The sequence below is a fragment of the Cervus canadensis genome, chromosome 11 (assembly GCF_019320065.1).
Source record: "Cervus canadensis isolate Bull #8, Minnesota chromosome 11, ASM1932006v1, whole genome shotgun sequence".
Lineage (NCBI taxonomy): Eukaryota > Metazoa > Chordata > Mammalia > Artiodactyla > Cervidae > Cervus > Cervus canadensis.
The window spans coordinates 4,604,363-4,622,695 of NC_057396.1; the positions used below are offsets into that span (position 1 = coordinate 4,604,363).

At 43.7% G+C, this 18,333-nt stretch overlaps 1 long non-coding RNA gene across 3 annotated transcripts in view; it reads left to right on the plus strand.

Annotated features, from left to right (window-relative positions):
* Positions 1-7,454, plus strand: part of LOC122450163 — a 46,379-nt gene extending 38,925 nt beyond the window's left edge. For all 3 annotated transcript variants that reach the window (XR_006272075.1, XR_006272073.1, XR_006272074.1), the window contains one exon: positions 6,484-7,454. This is a non-coding gene — a long non-coding RNA (uncharacterized LOC122450163). The remainder of the gene's footprint in view (positions 1-6,483) is intronic.
* Positions 7,455-18,333: the final 10,879 nt, after the last annotated feature.

Consider the following 18,333-nt stretch of genomic DNA (forward strand, 5'->3'; position numbering starts at 1 on the left):
GGAGTGGAGAAGGCAATGGCAACCCACTGCAGTACTTTTGCCTGGAAAATCCCATGGACGGAGGAGCCTGGTAGGCTACAGTCCATGGGGTCGCTAAGAGTCAGACACGACTGAGCGACTGAGCGACTTCACTTTTCACTTTCATGCATTGGAGAAGGAAATGGCAACCCACTCCAGTGTTCTTACCTGGAGAATCCCAGGGACAGGGGAGCCTGGTGGGCTGCCATCTATGGGGTCACACAGAGTCAGATATGACTGAAACGACTTAGCTGCTGCAGCAGCAGCAGCATGATAAGAGTGGCAGAGTATTTCATCTCATTTTCCAATTTTACCATATTTATATTTTTCAAATTCATCTAATTTTTTCCCTCCTCAGTTGTAGCCTCCATCCTCTCTCTGTTGGGTAATTGCTATGTCCAGTTATTGGGATCTCATGGCCTCCAATTTTACATACCAAGGCCAGAGTAAGCCCTCTGAAATTATTAACATCATCTTCTTTCTTAAGAACCTTAAGTGGTTCTCCATCACTCTTAGCTTCCTTAACATGACTCACAAGGCCTGGCATGACAGAAGTCTCTACCATGTTTTATCATCACACTTTACCCACCCAGCCTTGTGTCTAGTGCTCAAGCCATGCTGAACTTGCATGTGTTTGCCTAAACATGGCCATGCTCTTCTTCACCTTCAGGCCTTTTTACCTGCTGTTTATTTTCCTGGAACTCTCTCCCCCTGCTATTCCATCCTCTTCGTCTGGCCTTCTCCGTCTCAGGCTTTAGGACACCAGATAGAGTTTCTGTCTCATGGAAACCCTTCCCTGACAGCCAGTGGTTTCCCTCCCAGGCTATTACCTTAGCACACTACGTGGCATGTCTATCATCACATTTATCAGAAGTCTTTCTCAAGACAGCAGACCAGGAAGTCCACAACTAAATGATCAGAGATGGTACAATATATGTGTGTTGAATGGATCAAAGAAAAATAGTCAGAAAAGCAGCATATACACAATTTGAATCCTTAGAATCCTTTGGACCTGAAGAGTAGGAAAAAAGTAACAACTTTACTAAATCTAGAACAAAATGAGTAGAGTAGAAAACCCAGAAGTCTGATGGAAAACAAATGAAGATTTAAAAATAATAGTGCTAAAGTATAGTTTGACTTGGAAATGGTGGTATTTGGTGAATCCCAGGAACTGAGTCATCAGCACTTTCAACCACCCATGAATGCTACAATCTGGAGTGGTCTGGCCTTTTTTAGAAACTGTAATCAGCTCTGGGTCTAAACCTAGATGATGGGTGTTGACCGGAGCAGAGGACCAAAAAGAGAGGAAATGAAGTTGTATTATCTTTCTGGAAAGGAATCACTGTGTTGAAAGAATGATGGAATGGAGTCACTTATTTAGAAGACGAGTACATGAAAATGTAACAAGATAAAGAAAAATCTCAGTCACCTAAATCTCCGATAGAGATCTCTCTTCATCTTGTAGTAACTCTCTGAATTAACCATTACTAGACAGAGGTTAGCATCATCTACAGGGCATAGACGCATGCTCAAGAAACAGAAATTGCTTGCTAAATTTCTCTGTACAGCAGGAAAGTGAGGGATTTAAAATTCTCTTTGAGAAGAGGGGAAAGAGATCAGAGAAAGGAAAATCCCAGAAGTGGCAAGAAAAGGAAGACCTGAGAACTGATGTATTAGATGTAACAGATGTATTAGATTAACCAAAAAGGCTTGAGTAAAATATTATTTATTCAAACAAATCTTTGGGCCTTTTGGTCTTTCTTTTCCTGGTTATTTTAAAAGAAAACTATAGGGTAAGTAAATGTTTGCAGAAGTTTAAACTCGCGTTTCTTTAAAAGACAGAGACTAAAGACCTTTTGAGCCCTCCGTCCTGTGATTCCATGACATTTCACAGAATCAAGAGCATGATTAAACCTGAAGAACTATAATAAAAACAATCCTTAGGTGTAATTATAATATCCAAAAGTGCCTGCTTCGTCTCTTTTGCTGCTGCTTCTTGTATTTCAACAGTTTCAAACTGCAAATTAGCATTTTAAAAAAGATCCTGGTTTCTCAGGGGGAAAAAAGGTAAATACTTCTGAATTTGGACCATTATTCTGGTTCCAAGCCAATATTTTTGTTGCTGCTATAGTTTATTTTGTACAGTGTATATTTTCTAAGCTGTTCTCCGCCACTTATATTAGATCTTACAGGGATAGGAAATCAAACATGCATGAAATACTGATTTCGGCTTTTAGAGACCTCCTAATATTATATAATGTGGGAATCAGAATACAATAAATAGCGTAAATAAAAGGAGATAAGTACAGAAATGGAGTTCTATGAAAATGCTATCTAATAAAACTTAATTAAGACACAAAAATGCAGCTGCTGCAAATCTTAAGCATTGTTCTTTGTCGTGCTAGCATATCTCATTATCCTGAGCGAAACACAACAATGGCCACTATATCAAAGCCTGATAGAGACAAAAAGTGAAACTATGACAATGACAATAATGCCAAATAAAGCCAACGAGTCTCTGAACCCAAAGTTAAAGCATAAACCCCACAAGGGCTGCCAGCCTGGTGGTCAGATGATTGTGCATAGAAGCCAAAGTGTGGCCTCACTGTTCAAGAAATCAGAGAGAGTTAGAAGACACAGAATACCCCAGGAAGAGCCAGCCTTTGGGAGGTAGAGCTCATCACCACCACTGCCGTTTCATGCGGATGGAATCAGGGTAAGGTGAACATCAAGGAGAGGGAAAGAAATGTAAAAAGGACAGTTTGCCACTTTCTCAGGCTGGTGTACAGAAGTACAGACTGACTTCGACTTGATGATGATGGTCTTGGGGAACAATAAATGCAAATTCTTCAGGTCATTTTAGTCCTACTGCTAAGTCATGGTGTCATGCCCACCACTGTCAGCTTGACCTTGAGTGCTGGATGACCACTCTTACTTGCCCCTGCCTGTTAATGATTTTAACCTCTGTTCCTCTCACCAAAAGACTCTAAAACCAAATAATTGTTTGCAGATGAAGAAATTACACCCCTTGATTTAAAATCAGTGGTTAACATTTGAAAGACTTTCTGAGAAAATAATTAATGTTACTTAATAGTGTGAAAGGGCTTCCCAGGTGGTGCTAGTGGTAAAGAACTCACCTGCCAATGCAAGAGGTGTAAGAGACACAGGTTCAGTCCCTGGGTCAGGTAGATCTCCTGGAGGAGTGCATGACAACCCTCTTTAGTTCATGCCTGGAGAATCCCATGGACAGAAGGCCTGGGAGCCTGGTGGACTACAGTCCATATGGTCTCAAAGAGTCAGACATGACTGAAGCAACTTAGCAGGAATGAAATAATGTGAAAACACAGCTAAGTTTGCTTTCCTGATAAAAACCATGCATTATAGTTAATGTGTGAAACAACAATATTTGTTCCTTTCTTTTTCACTTCACTTTTTACTTATTCCTCTTTAATAAAAATTGGGAGTTGGGGAGGGGACATACTTAATTTCAAATGACATGTATTAGAATTTTTAAGGATTCAATGCTCCAGGAAAAAAAGAGACAGATGAAATGATAAATTATAGACAAACCCTGTACACCTAAAGATATGACAATGAGTGATACATTTTGAGGAAAGCAGAGCCAACTGCAATGACAAAATGAAAAACAGAAGTGTTAACTAATGTTAAATTTCCCTTGACTTTGATCTTCAAGAAGAATGAAAGGAGAGAATCATTTGAATGAGTGATGAATGTTTATGACTTCAGCTAAAGTCCAAGCCATCACTGGTCTTGCAGTGGCTGTTAAAAAGAAGACCTACCTTACAATAAGCACATTTATTTTGAGTAACTGTTTTTCTCATTAGAATAATAGAATAATCAGACTTAAAAGTCAGAAATTTTCTTTTGAAACAGCAACTGGGAAATGAGATGTGAGAATAAAATCTAGACATTTCTCAGTTGAACAGGAAAAAAAAATGGCATGGTTTAGGAGAAAAAGAGAAAAAATACAGCCTGATGACCCAAAAGAAATCAGTGCCTGCCTTGGGAGAAACCAGGAGCATGCTGTAGACTCAGCCCAGTGGCAGGTGGTGATAAGAATGTGCCAGAAGCTTCTTTTTGTTCCCCAGGGACTCCAACTTCTCAAGAATGCACATTTTCAGCCAGAACCACAATTCCATTCTTGACACTAGGATCAATAAAAGAAGGTACACACAGGAAACCTCAGGAAAAGCAGGAAGTTAAAACCGCAAGTACAGGCAGGGTTAAAATCCTCACTTGCACCGGTAAATTCCAAGTCTGTGACTGGGCCCCAGCCTCTTCTACCTTAAATCTTGCCACTCTGCACAAACCAGGACATCTCAGACATCCCACTTTCTAAAGGGACACCTTTTTTTTTTCTTCTCACCTAGTTCACTGTTGCCTATATCACCAAACTCAGGAAGCTTTCCCTGACCTCTGCAAGAACCCCATAAAAATTATAACCTTGACCCTGTTTCATAATTGCTCTTTGAAATGACTGTATCTTAAACCAACTAGTGAGCTCCCCGAGGACAGAGCTGGGTCATGTTTACTATAATACCACTAGTGGCAGGGCTGTGGCCATATGTTTTGTGAATGAGTAACTGGGATAGTCGTAAACTTTAATCGGCTCTTCTTTCAACCTTTGTTGACAAAAACTTCCTAAGCAGTGTTCTAGGGGCCTTTGTGGGGATGACTGGTAAGGAAGGGGTGGAGGTGGGGAGGAAAGGCACAGTGAGCCCTGGGTCCTTGACAAAGAGGAACTTTTTACTTTTTAATTGTGAAGTAGTTGGGCAGGGGTAGGGTAGATAAGCTTAGGATATGTTTAGAAGATTGGGAAGAAGAAAAGTATGAGCGAGAAGAAAACCAGAGGGTACTCTAATAACCATTTATTAAGCTGCACACACTTGCATAGCTGTTCTAAGCATGCTTGAAGGGATTCAGGTAAAAAGGGAGTGATATTAAGAGGCTTTGCAGATAATTATATCTTAGGATTATAATAATTATGCTAAATTATAATTAGATTATATATATGACATAATATATAATAATAGCAAACATTTATCCATCACTTTCTACATTTCAGGTATTATACTAAGCCTTTATACACACTGTCACATCTAATTCACATAACTCAGTGAAGTAAGTTTTCATATCCTCATTCCTTAATTGAAGAAACTAAACCTTAGAAAGGACTTCCCTGGTGGCTCAGACGGTAAGGAGTCTGCTTGCAATGCAGGAGACCCAAGATCGATCCTTGGGTCGGAAAGATCCCCTGGAGAAGGAAATGGCAACCCACTCTAGTATTCTTACCTGGAAAATCCCAGGACAGAGGAGCCATGCAGTTCATGGGGTTGCAAAGAGTTGGACACAACTGAGCTTTATCATCTTCAAACCTTAGACTTACTTCATCTTCAAACCTTAGAAAGTAAACTACCTTGAGGAAGATCATATAACTATAAGTGCCTACTTATCTTGCATATATGTAAGTTATTAAAGATATCAGTAACTTAATTAACTACAATTTAGCATCATTGTGTATAAACAGACTTGTCCAAATGGTTTGTTGTTGTTTAGTGGCTAAGTCGTGTCTGACTCTTTTGCAATCCCATAGACTGTAGCCCTCCAGGCTCCTCTGTCCATGGGATTTCAAAGGCAAGAATATTGAAGTGAGTTGCTAGTTCCTTCTCCAGGGGATCTTCCTGACCCAAGGATTGAACCTGCGTCTCTGCTTGACAGGTGGATTTTTTACCACTGAGCCACTTGGAAAGCAAAGTTTTAGGACTATTGCTACCAAAACATCTCTTGTGTCTCAAGTGGACCAATAATTTCTTTCCAAAATGGAATGTTGTCCTTGTTTAGATTCTGGTTAATAACTAGTGAATTGTGTCCTTTGAATTTGCCCCAGATTATTAGAGAAAGATTTATAAGCCAAAATTAAGGTTTTATTTAGCTATCATTCTGGTCTTGAGAAAACATTTATTGACATAAATACTTCAGGATTATAACATGGAGGGAACAGTATTTCTGCCATCATAGACATTAAAATAAAATTACTTGAGAAGCTTGATAAATGCAATATATAGTTTTAATTACTGGGAACACTGAACAGGAAACTGTGGTTGTTTTATTGTGTGCTCATGAATTACCATGATTACGTGGTTTAAGACAACTAGCCTCTATTTATATACACTTCCTTTAAATCACTGCTACCCACATTCACAATTTTTCTTTATCTAAAAATGCAAATGTTTATGCTTAGTGACTTCCTTATTCTAGAATCCTCACTGAAGATTTTGAAATGAACACATTTTCAAAATTTCAGTATGTAAAATCTGTTTTTCTTCTTAGAAACATTAAACATAATAAAAGGCTAAAATCAAATGATTTTAAGTCATTATTATCCAATTTATTTTAAATTCCATTCACAATGTAAGTTTTATTGAATTCTGTTTTCCCTCACAGAAATCATGGCTGGTGGTTCTGAAGCCCTGGAAGAAATGTACCTCCCTAACCCCACCTCACTCCACACACAATTACACTCAGGGTTAATGGAATCCAAACCATCTAGAGCATCGTGTTTGTGGATGTAGCAGATGCTGTGCGGCATTGTCAAGATGCTTCTCTGAACTAAGAGGATCCCCCCAGCTCTTGGGAGCACTGCAGCAGAGAGCCCTCATTTCTTAGCCCTTTTCTGTATTGCTTCAACTGGAGGGATTTTGCCTCTTCCAAGGCAGCACTCAGTCATTCATTCGTGTCCAACTCTTTGCAACCCTATGGACCGTAGCCGCCAAGCTCCTCTGTCCATGGGATATTCCAGGCAAGAATACTGGAGTGGGTTGCCATTTCCTCCTCCCTTCCAAGGCAGACCACACCCTTATTACATGTATGAGTTATAAGGCAAATTAATCACAGTCCAACTCAGGACAGCTCTGAAGGACCCTGTCAGCTCCTGACACCATTCGGGATGCTGACACCATCCTGAAACTATATCACAGCTGAGATTCTCTATCTGCTTAATCCTACTTCCTCCCTCCCCTCCCCTTCCCCTCCCCTCCCCACCCCCTCCCCTCCTCCTCCCCCTCCCCTTCTCTTCCTTTTCCTTCCCCTCCCATTCTTTCAGTTCCTTTCCCATCAGTTCCACAACTGGCAGTGCCAAGAGCACTTCCCAATAACTTCCTACACTCTTGTGTCCACTGCAGAGTGTGCGACCAGGAGAACCCAATCTGTGACCACGGGCAAATTTTTACTTTGTTATATGTATCACAAAAATTTATGTGTTACATATGTCAATTCCAAATCATTATTTTTAAACTTTTCCTGAAGTCTAAAGAAAATACTATGTAGTACTATTCTAGAACATCCAAAATTCATTCTAATCCCATTTTTATCAAATAATTTTGTTAAGTCAGTAAAATCTTAATTTGTTCAACAAATATGTTTTGTTAATTTTTTAACATTTTATATTCAATAACCATATTTACTAGATGTCAAGTTTCTTTCCTTAAGGAGCTCAAAGCACAATTAAAGGAGAGACATACAACTTGCTCAACAGCATGAGAAACATTTAACGGATAAATAGATGACCTTCGAGCTGAGTTGAAAGAGACAGGCAATTCAGCGTTCAAGCCCTCTGAGGCAAGGGAGAGGGAAACACAAAGAGAACAGAGCCAGCTCTGGCTTGTGCTCCAGCAACTTGGAATCAGGCCCTACTCTCACTAGAGTGGGAGCAGCCACTAAGCAAAGGGGAACAAATATCCTCCAATTAAAAATAAATTTTAAAAAAAGAAATGAAGAATTCAATAGCTGAAAATAAAAACACACTAGAAGGACTGAATAGCAGACTAAGTGATACAGAAAAATGCATAGGTAATCTGGATATAGTATAATGGGAATCACCCAATCAGAACAGCAAAAAGAAATACAAGTTTTATTAAATAAAAACAATTTAATAGATGTCTGGAATAACATTAAACATATATACATTAATATTATAAGGGTCCAAGAAGAAGAGAGAGAAAAGGGCATCAAAAATGAATCTAATGGAATTATGGCTGAATGCATCCAAAGTCTGAAGAAAAAAACATATCCATGTACAGGAAGCACGAGGGATTCCAAATAAGATGAACCCAAACAGACCCAACCAAGACATATCATAAATAAGATGGCAAAAGTTAAAAATAGAGAATTCTAACGGCAGCAAGAGAAAAACAAAGAGTCACATACAAGGGAATCCCTATCAGCTGATTTCTTTATATAAAACTCGTAGGCCAGAAGGGAGTGGCATGATATATTCAAAATGCTGAAAGGGAAAAACCTGCAATGTAAGGTAGCTTAGTCCATAATGAATCTGTCTACAATGCAGGAGATGCAAGTTCAATCCCTGGGTCAGGAAGATTTACTGGAGGAGAAAACGGCAATGCACTCCAGTATTCTTGCCTGGGAAATCAAATGGACAGAGGAACCTGATGGGCTATAGTCCATGGGGTCGCAAAGAGTCAGACATGACTGAGCAACTAACACACCTTACCTTATTTTAGGATACTATACCTAGTTCAATACTAAATCTGCCTTTTAAAAGAAATGTTCAGGATCTTCTCTAAGTGGAAAAGAAGTAATAATCTTTTACTTATTAGAATGGGAAAATTCTACTAGGAAAGACAAATATATAGTTAAGGACTGAAAATCAACTTCTTAAATAAGCCAGTACATAGGTTAAAAGACCAAAAAAAAAAAAGTAAAAGCAAATGTAATTACAATAAACAGTTAAGGGATAAGCACGAAGATGTAAACTACAACATCAAAACACAAAATGTGGAGGGGGCAAGAAATATAGATCATTTAGAATGTGTTTGCTCTTAAATGACTAAAACTTCAAAACAAGTAGATACAGTTGTAGGTCAAGATAAATGAACCCCATGGTAGCCACAAATAAAAAAAAAACCTAAAAGAGATACAAAAAAAAAACAAAAACAAAAACCCTAAAAAGAAAGAAACACAAGCATACTACTAAAGAAAATTCACAAGCAATAAGAGAAGAAACAAACAATAAAGAACAAAGAAGAACTACAAAAACAACCAGAGAACAAGTAATAAAATGACAACAAATGCAAATCTGCCAGTAATTACTCTAAATAACAGTGTGATGAATGCTCCCCAAAGAGGACATAGAGTGGCTGATTGGATTTTTAAAAAGAAAAAAAAAAAAAGAGCCACCTATACGCTATCTACAAGAGATTCAATTCAGAGCTAAGGACACAGACTGAAAGTGTGTCTGAAAGGACTGAAAAAGGCATTTCATATAAACGGAAATTGCAAGAAAGCAAGGGTAGCTATACTCATATCAAGTAAAATAGATTTTAAAAGAAAGGCTATATAACAAAACAGCAGGCCTTGTAATGATAATGGGATCAATACAAGAAGATATGCTTGTTAACATATATGCAACCAATAATAATAATATGCTAATTATTAGAGAAATGCAAATGAAAACAATAATGAAATACCACCTCACACCTGTCAGAATGACTATCATCAAAATGTCTACAAATAACAAATGCCAGTGAGGATGTAGAGAAAAGGAAATCTTTGTGCGTTGCTGATGGGAATGTACATTGGTGCAGCCACTATGGAAAATAATATGGAGAGTCCTCAAAAAGCCAAAAATAGAACTACCATGTGACCCAGCATTTCCACTTCTAAGTATATATCCAGAATAAATTAAAACACTAATTTGAAAAGATCCAGGAGCCCAAATGTTCACAGTAACACTATTTACAATACCAAAATATGAAAGCAATCCAAGTGACCATTTATTTAAAGGCCTAGATAAGGAAAAGGAGGGTTTCCTTGCTGGTTGAGAGGGTAAAGAGTCTGCCTGCAATGCAGGAGACCAGGATTCGATTCCTGGGTTGGGAAGATCCCCTAGAGAATGAAATGGCAGCCCACACCAATATTCTTGCCTGGAAAATCCCATGGACAGAGGAGCCAGGCAGGTTACAGTCCATGGAGTCGTAAGGAGTTGGACAAGACTGAGCAATTAACACATTTGAAGGAAAAGCAAGTAGACTAAGGAGATGAGAGAGGAGCCCAAGGACATGGGTACAACATGGTATAATCTGGCTGTGAGGTTAGGGTGGGAGTACATGAACTGAGTTTGATAATGCTAGATCTTGCTATTCAAATACTCATAAATTTTTTATTTTGATTACCTAGCTTGATAAAATTTTTTAGATATTCATGAATTCAGAGAACAAATAAATTTATAAATTTATTATTTGTCCATCTAGTCAAGGCATTGGTTTTTCCATTGGTCATGTATGGATCTGAGAGTTGGACTGTGAAGAAAGCTGAGCACCAAAGAATTGATGCTTTTGAACTATGGTGTTGGAGAAGACTCTTGAGAGTCCCTTGGACTGCAAGGATATCCAACCAGTCCATCCTAACAGAGATCAGTCCTGGGTATTCATTGGAAGCTGATGCTGAAGCTGAAACTCCAGTACTTTGGCCACCTCATGCGAAGAGTTGACTCACTGGAAAAGACCCTGATGCTGGGAGGGATTGGGGGCAGGAGGAGAAGGGGACAACAGAGGATGAGATGGCTGGATGGCATCACCAACTCGATGGATAAGAGTTTGAGTAAACTCTGGGAGTTGGTGATGGACAGGGAGGCCTGGCGTGCTGCAATTCATGGGGTCTCAAAGAGTCGGACATGACTGAGTGACTGAACTGAACTGAATTTAGGATGACTTGTTCCATGTATACTTAAATTTTATTGCATTTCTGACCATTGTAATTTTTTTCTGGGAATTTAAGAGGTCATATTACTCTCCTTCCTTAATCAAGACTAGACCAAGGCTAAACCCTAATATTCAGCCTGATAATTTGGTACCTTTCAAATCTATACTCTTGGAAGATTTATTCAATGCTTAGTTAAAAGAGATCAGGGGAAAAAATCTTTTCTATTAACAAAGATCATGTGTGTGTTAGTCACTCAGTCGTGTTCGACTCTTTGCTACTCCATGGCCTGTAGCTTGCCAGGCTCTTCTGTCCGTGGAATTTCCTGGGCAAGAATACTGGAGTGCATTCCCTTCTCCAAACAAAGATCATATCTTCTGTATATAAAATGAGATTTATCACAGGCACTTAATGGATCATAAACTTTTAACTTATTTGGACTTATCTTTTATTTCAATTTTTCCCTTAAATATTTGGGCAAAACTAATGAGTTAATTTGCATGGGTATGGTTTTACAGATGGTTTATGATAATTTTTTTCTGGCTTGAGTGTTCTCAAAATCGCTAGCATTTACTCTTCTCTTCATGGCTATGTGAATGAAAAATATTGCCTGCCATATTAGTAAACAAAGGATATTGCATCTACCAAGGCATCACATCATAACCATCCCGAGGAAACTCAGGGTAGTAGGCAGGATGCCCCATCTAGCAGTTGGCTGCTGCAGCTACCCGTCACCAACCCCCCCAAACACCCCCCAGGGTTGCACCCTGAGGAGACATAGGATGAGAAGCACAAGATGCTGGTCCTAGATGGCTAAGGTGCATATCAAAGGGATTATTTCAATAAGCTCAGATTATGTATACACAGAAAAGCACTAAATTCCTTAACTTGAGATATCTGGGTTTCCTTAATTAGGGATAATCTTGAGACAACCCTGGTGATCCAATGGTTAAGAATCTGCCTCCCAATGCAGGGGACACGGGTTTGATCTCTGGTCTGGGAACTAAGATCCCACCTGCCGAGAGGCAACCAAGCCACAACTACTAAGTCCAAGTACCACAACTACAAAAGCCTGCATGCTCTAGAGCCTGCGTCTGTGCCACAACTACTGAGCCTAAGTGCTCAAGAGCCCATGATCTGTAACAAGAGAAGCCAGCAGTGAGAAGCTACACACCACAACCAGGGAGACCCCCCCACTCACCACAGCCAGGGAGAGCCCTCACTCACCCCAATCAGGGAGAGCCCCCACTCACCACAGCCAGGGAGAGCCCCACTCACCCCAATCAGGGAGAGCCCCCACTCACCCCAACCAGGGAGAGCCCTGCTCACCACAGCCAGGGAGAGCCCCGCTCACCACAGCCAGGGAGAGCCCCACTCACCACAGCCAGGGAGAGCCCCCACTCACCCCAATCAGGGAGAGCCCCCACTCACTCCAATCAGGGAGAGCCCCCACTCACCCCAATCAGGGAGAGCCCCCACTCACCCCAGTCAGGGAGAGCCCCCACTCACCCCAATCAGGGAGAGCCCCACTCACCTCAATCAGGGAGAGCCCCCACTCACCCCAATCAGGGAGAGCCCCACTCATCACAGCCAGGGAGAGCCCCACTCACCCCAATCAGGGAGAGCCCTCACTCACCACAGCCAGGGAGAGCCCCACTCACCACACCAGGGAGAGCACAGCCAGCCCCACTCACCACAGCCAGAGAGAGCCCCCACTCACCCCAATCAGGGAGAGCCCTGCTCACCACAGCCAGGGAGAGCCCCCACTCACCACAGCCAGAGAGAGCCCCCACTCACCCCAATCAGGGAGAGCCCTGCTCACCACAGCCAGGGAGAGCCCCCACTCACCACAGCCAGAGAGAGCCCCCACTCATCCCAATCAGGGAGAGCCCCCATTCACCACAACCAGGGAGAGCCCCACTCATCACAGCCAGGGAGAGTCCCCACTCACCCCAATCAGGGAGAGTCCCCACTCACCCCAATCAGGAAGAGCCCCACTCACCACAGCCAGGGAGAGCCCCACTCATCACAGCCAGGGAGAGCCCCCACTCACCCCAATCAGGGAGAGTCCCCACTCACCCCAATCAGGGAGAACCCCGCTCACCACAATCAGGGAGAGCCCCGCTCACCACAGCCAGGGAGAGCCCCCACTCACCCCAACCAAGGAGAGCCCCCACTCACCCCAACCAGGGAGAGCCCCCACTCACCACAGCCAGGGAGAGCCCCCACTCACCCCAACCAGGGAGAGCCCCCACTCACCCCAATCAGGGAGAGTCCCCACTCACCACAGCCAGGGAGAGCCCCCACTCACCCCAATCAGGGAGAGTCCCCACTCACCACAGCCAGGGAGAGCCCCACTCACCCCGATCAGGGAGAGCCCCACTCACCCCAATCAGGGAGAGCCCCGCTCACCACAGCCAGGGAGAGCCCCCACTCACCACAGCCAGGGAGAGCCCCCACTCACCACAGCCAGGGAGAGCCCCCGCTCACCCCAACCAGGGAGAGCCCCCGCTCACCCCAACCAGGGAGAGTCCCCACTCACCCCAATCAGGGAGAGCCCCTGCATAGCAACAAAGACTGGGGCCTGCAGAGAAGATCCAGCCCAGCCAAAAATAAACAAAAATTAAAAGAAAAACAATAATCTTTTGATGTTCTGACTACATAGTTCTTGTTGTAAAAACCTCTATATATCTGGATTCCCCTGCATATTGCCTCTTTGTAGCAGTCTCCCAGCGTCATCTGAGATGCTGTTTCCCAGGCTTAAGTCCTTAGTTTTGTCCACCAAATAAAACGTAACTCTCAACCAGTAAGCTGTGCGTTGTTTTCAGTCGACAGATAGAGCAATTTAAATTAGCTTTCACACTCTTTCACTAGCTCCTCGGAAAAACACTTCGAAGGAGTTCCTACTACGTTGGCCTGAGTCCCACTCTTCTACATCTAAGCCTGAATGACTTAGGTGATCATTTTTTAAATGTTTATTTAATTCTTTTTCCATTTTGAAGAAGCTTTAAACTTACAGAAAAGTCGCAAGAAGAGTAGCAAGGTCACTCACCCAGAGACCTCATCCGAGGTCTGCTTTATGCTGATCACGTCCTTTACAGTAGAGGATCCCAAAGGCATCTGGTCATCTTGAGCCTCTAGGTTCCTTCCGCCCAGAACAGCTCCTCAGCCTCTCCTTGCCTGTTGTCGACTGCAGAAAAAAATCACATCCAACCCAGAACTCTTGAGATTCCTTGCTCCCAAATTCACCTCCCCTAGTCTTTATCTCATTAAAAGGAAAAAAAAAAAAAAAATGATGTCCACTGAGTGCTAACATGTGCTAAGATGTCTGACACAGTTCCAATGGCATTAAATGTCCTAACATTTAATCCTCAGAGCATTTCTAGCAGGGATGTATAATTACCACCATTTCTATTTTCCAGATGAGAAAGGTGAGGCACAGAGGGTCTGAGCACAAGCTGCAGACCCTGTCAGTAACCTTCTCACAGTCCCTTAGCTAACATCAGAGGCTGTGTGTGTTGTGTTGTTGTGTCTGACCCTTTGCAACCCCATGGACTGTAGCCCACCAGGCTCTTCTGTCCATGGGATTCTCCAGGCAAGAACACTGGAGTAGGTTGCCATTACCTTCTCCAGGGGATCTTCCCGACCCAGGGATCAAATCCAAGTCTCCTGCACTGGCAGGCAGACTCTTTACTATCTGAGCCACCAGGGAATCCTATGCCAGAGCTTATCTACAGCCAATTCCTATCTCTTTCTGGGGACATTTACAGTCTGGATGCTCCTGAAAAGGAATGTCCCAAGAGTAACTTCAACCAGTGAAGACAGGAATTACTAGATAAACGGCCCAGTTTCCTCCCACTTCCTGGGGAGTTCTGAAGTACACTCGACATAGAGTCTCAGGGGTCCTCAGTAGGGCCGAACCCTCTGTGGGCACACAGTGGTAACCTTCTCGCTATTATACCCTTTACTGACTTTCTTCCCAACCCTGGGAAATGACACAGGATGCCCCTCTTGGCACTTCTGAAGATCACTGCACCTAAGTCATTCTTTCAGTGTCTACTTCTGCAGGAGACCTTAATTCCCCAAAGTCACACAGATACTTAGTGATCAAGTTAGGATTGAAACCCAGACAGACTGTCTCAAATTAATGTTCAAAATTGCCATGCCTCACTACATTCCCTCACCATTTGCTCAGACATAACAAGATTCATTCCGGATTCTTGCCTGATACATACCAGATCCATGCCATCAGCAAGCCCCAGAAGCTCGCTGTAGGTATATCCCAGATCTGACATGTTCTTCCCACCAATGGCCCAGACAGGAAGCATATACCAGAGTCTCCTAGCAGGCTGGTGAGAACACCACTCGCTGGGCCCCCAGCCCTGAGTTTCTGATTCAGTAGGCCTCGAGGGGGCCCAGGAAGTGACAAACCCCACAGTGAGGCTGATGCGGCTGGTCCAGGGACCAACTTGGAGAACCCTTTTCTAGCCACCACCAGTTCTTGCCTGGACACCAGGCTCCCAGCTGGTCTCCCAGCTTGGACTCACACGTTTCCAGAGTGGCCAGTCACCCTTGTAGACACGCTGGCTGCAGCGTGGGGCACCTGCTCAACCCACCCTCCAGGCCTCCCCATCCCGTGGAGAGCCTGATGCGGGAACCCAAGGCGACCCTGGCTCATCCTGCAGCCACCCTGACCCCCTCCGCCACACACCCCTCATCCCCTCTGCTCTGGCCTCTGACTCTTCTTGGCTCTGCCCCAAACAGCCCAGCTAAAGGCTTTTGTGCTTACCGTTCCCTCTACCTGGAATGTTCCTCCCTCTCCACACAGAAGAGACTCACTCCCTCCTTACATTTAAATCTCTGCTTAAATGCCTCCTTCTCACTTCTGCCTTCCCTACATCCAGAATAGTACCTGACACATGTAGAGGATTCTCAAAAACATTTTTGAACACATATTGAAGAGGGGGGCTTCCCTGGTGGCTGAGGGGGTAAAGCGTCTACCTGCAATGGGAGAGATCCAGGTTTGATCCCTGGGTCGGGAAGATCCCCTGGACAAGGGAATGGCAACCCACTCCAGTACTCTGGCCTGGAGAATCCCATGGACGGAGGAGCCTGGTAGGCTACAGTCCACGGGATCTCGAAGAGTCTGACATGACTGAGCAACTTCACTTTCTTTCGTTCTTTCTTGAAGAGGGGGATGGTGGGAGATACGTGTGGTAGATCCCCCAAAGTGATTGAATTCATTTTACATGCCGATAAAACTCTAAAGGAAAATAAAAATGGAGATTTCAAAAGAAACTTCTGGGCCAGATATCAACTTCCAGAAATTGCTGACTCCTCCAGAGAAATAGATCTGTAATTTAGAGAATTGACTGCTAAAATGATTGGGCACGTGGTATGTGTTCTCATGGAACTTTTGACATCCCATCCCTCACACAGGCCGCAGTAAACACACTTACTATCCAACCTCAGAAGCTCATATTAGTGGTCCTTGCATTACAGGCCCGGGATTTTAGAAGAATAAACAGAATGCTAACCATACTGACTTGTGTGTCTCCATGGTACTTGATCTAAGATAAACGCAGCTGCTGGCGCTCCGCCTGGGCCTCCTACAACCCGCCCCTCAGTGACCCCTTCCTGCCATCCTCGGTCCCCTCCGGTTCGTGCTCTGTGCTTCAGAGCAGTCTTTTCTGGAAATGCAAGCCCCGTCACGCCATCCCCGGTGCAGTAACGCTCCCGTGGCTTCCCATCACAAACCCCTAATGTCTAGATGCCTCAGCCTGGCGCACAGGGCTCCATGACGTTGCCCAGTCCACCCCTCTCTGTGCCCTTTAAATAAACCGAGCAAGCTCTCCAAGCTCTCCAGAGCTCTCCAAGCTCTGCTGTGGCAGCCCCAGGCTGGTGCTGGGCGTTCTGTTCACCTTCTGCCTTCTGGGTTTAGCCCACATGTGGCAGATCTGTGCCCTGCACAGATCACTCCTGCCCTTGGACCTCAGCGTGGGGCAGAGCTCGCTTTCCTGCCTGGCATCGTGGCCCGCAGCTCCCCCAGCAAACGACCCCTGGCCCGCCTGGCTGATGCAGTCATCCGAACTGTGGGTGAGAGGCGTCCTCAAGCAGACAGGTCTCAGCTACCTTTTCCGCCGCGTCTCCTGATGCTGCCCCCAGACAGACTCGTGTACAGAAACGCCTCCAGTTTCCTGAAGGAACGGATGCCTTTTGATAGCTCCTCACCCCCCATTCCTTCCCCTCAGAATTTCCCCTTCCCGCTTCCCTCACCCAGTCCTCGCCTCGCCCGCCTTGCGGGTGGACTCAGCTGAAGCTCCACTCTGCAGGGAGCCCACTCTGACCCCCCACCCCCCACCCCTTCCCACCTCCATTCTCAGGAGCCCTCTTCCGCCCTCATCCGGACCCTGAGATACCTCTATTATCCAACTAATTATGCCGGAGGACTCTTTGTGTTTACCTCTAATCCTCTCCCTGGAGACCCAGAGACCCTGGTGGGTAGGAACAGGTTTTATTTACCTTTTGTACCTCAGCCCTAAGCCTAGTACCAGCACATAGATTAAATGCAAGAGCTTTCAACTGGAGAAACAAATGAAGAATGGGCAAATAAATGTATAAGTAAAATATGCCATTGAGTTCATCATATGGGTTTTCTCAAATACAAACGGAAGGAGTACATGGATATAGTCTTAGGTGGTTCACTGGTTCTTTTCTGTGGTATACAAATGTCATACTTGTTTCAAGCAGAGTTGATGTACATTATAAGTATAGACATACCATACAGTGATTCACAATTTGTAAATTTTTAGTTATTATAATACGTTGGCCACATTCCCTGCGATGGACACTATTTCCTTATGGCTTATTTTTTTCTTTGTAGATTTATCTGTTTTTACCTTTTGGCTGCTGTGGGTCTTTTGCTGCACACAGGCTTTCTTTAGTTGCGGTGTGCAGCCTTATTGTTGCGGAGCAGGGGCTCTAGGTGTGCCGGTGTTCTAGGTATTCAGTAGTTGTGGCGTTCAGCCTTAGTTGCTCTGGGTCATGTGGGATCTTCCCAGACCAGGGACCAAACAGTGTTCCTTGCATTGCAAGGCCGTTTTTCTTTCCACTAATTTATTTATTTTAATTGGAGGCTGATTATTTTACAATACTGTGCTGGGTTTTGCCATACATCAACATGAATCAGTCAAGGGTGTACCTGTGTCCCCCATCCTGAACCCCCCTCCCACCTCCCTCCCCATCCCATTCCTCAGGGTCATCCCAGTGTACCAGCTTTGGGTGCCTGGCTTCATGCATCAAACCTGGACTGGTGATCTATTTCACATATGGTAATATACATGTTTCAATTCTATTCTCTCAAATCATCCCACCCTCGTCTTCTCCCACAGAGTCCAAAAGTCTGTTCTATACATCTGTGTCTCTTCTGCTATGTAGGGTCATCATTACCATCTTTCTAAATTCCATATATATGCATTAATATACTGTATTGGTGTTTTTCTTTCTGACTTACTTCACTCTGTATAATAGGCATTTTTCTTTAACCACTGAACCACCAGGGAAGCCCCCCTTGTAGCT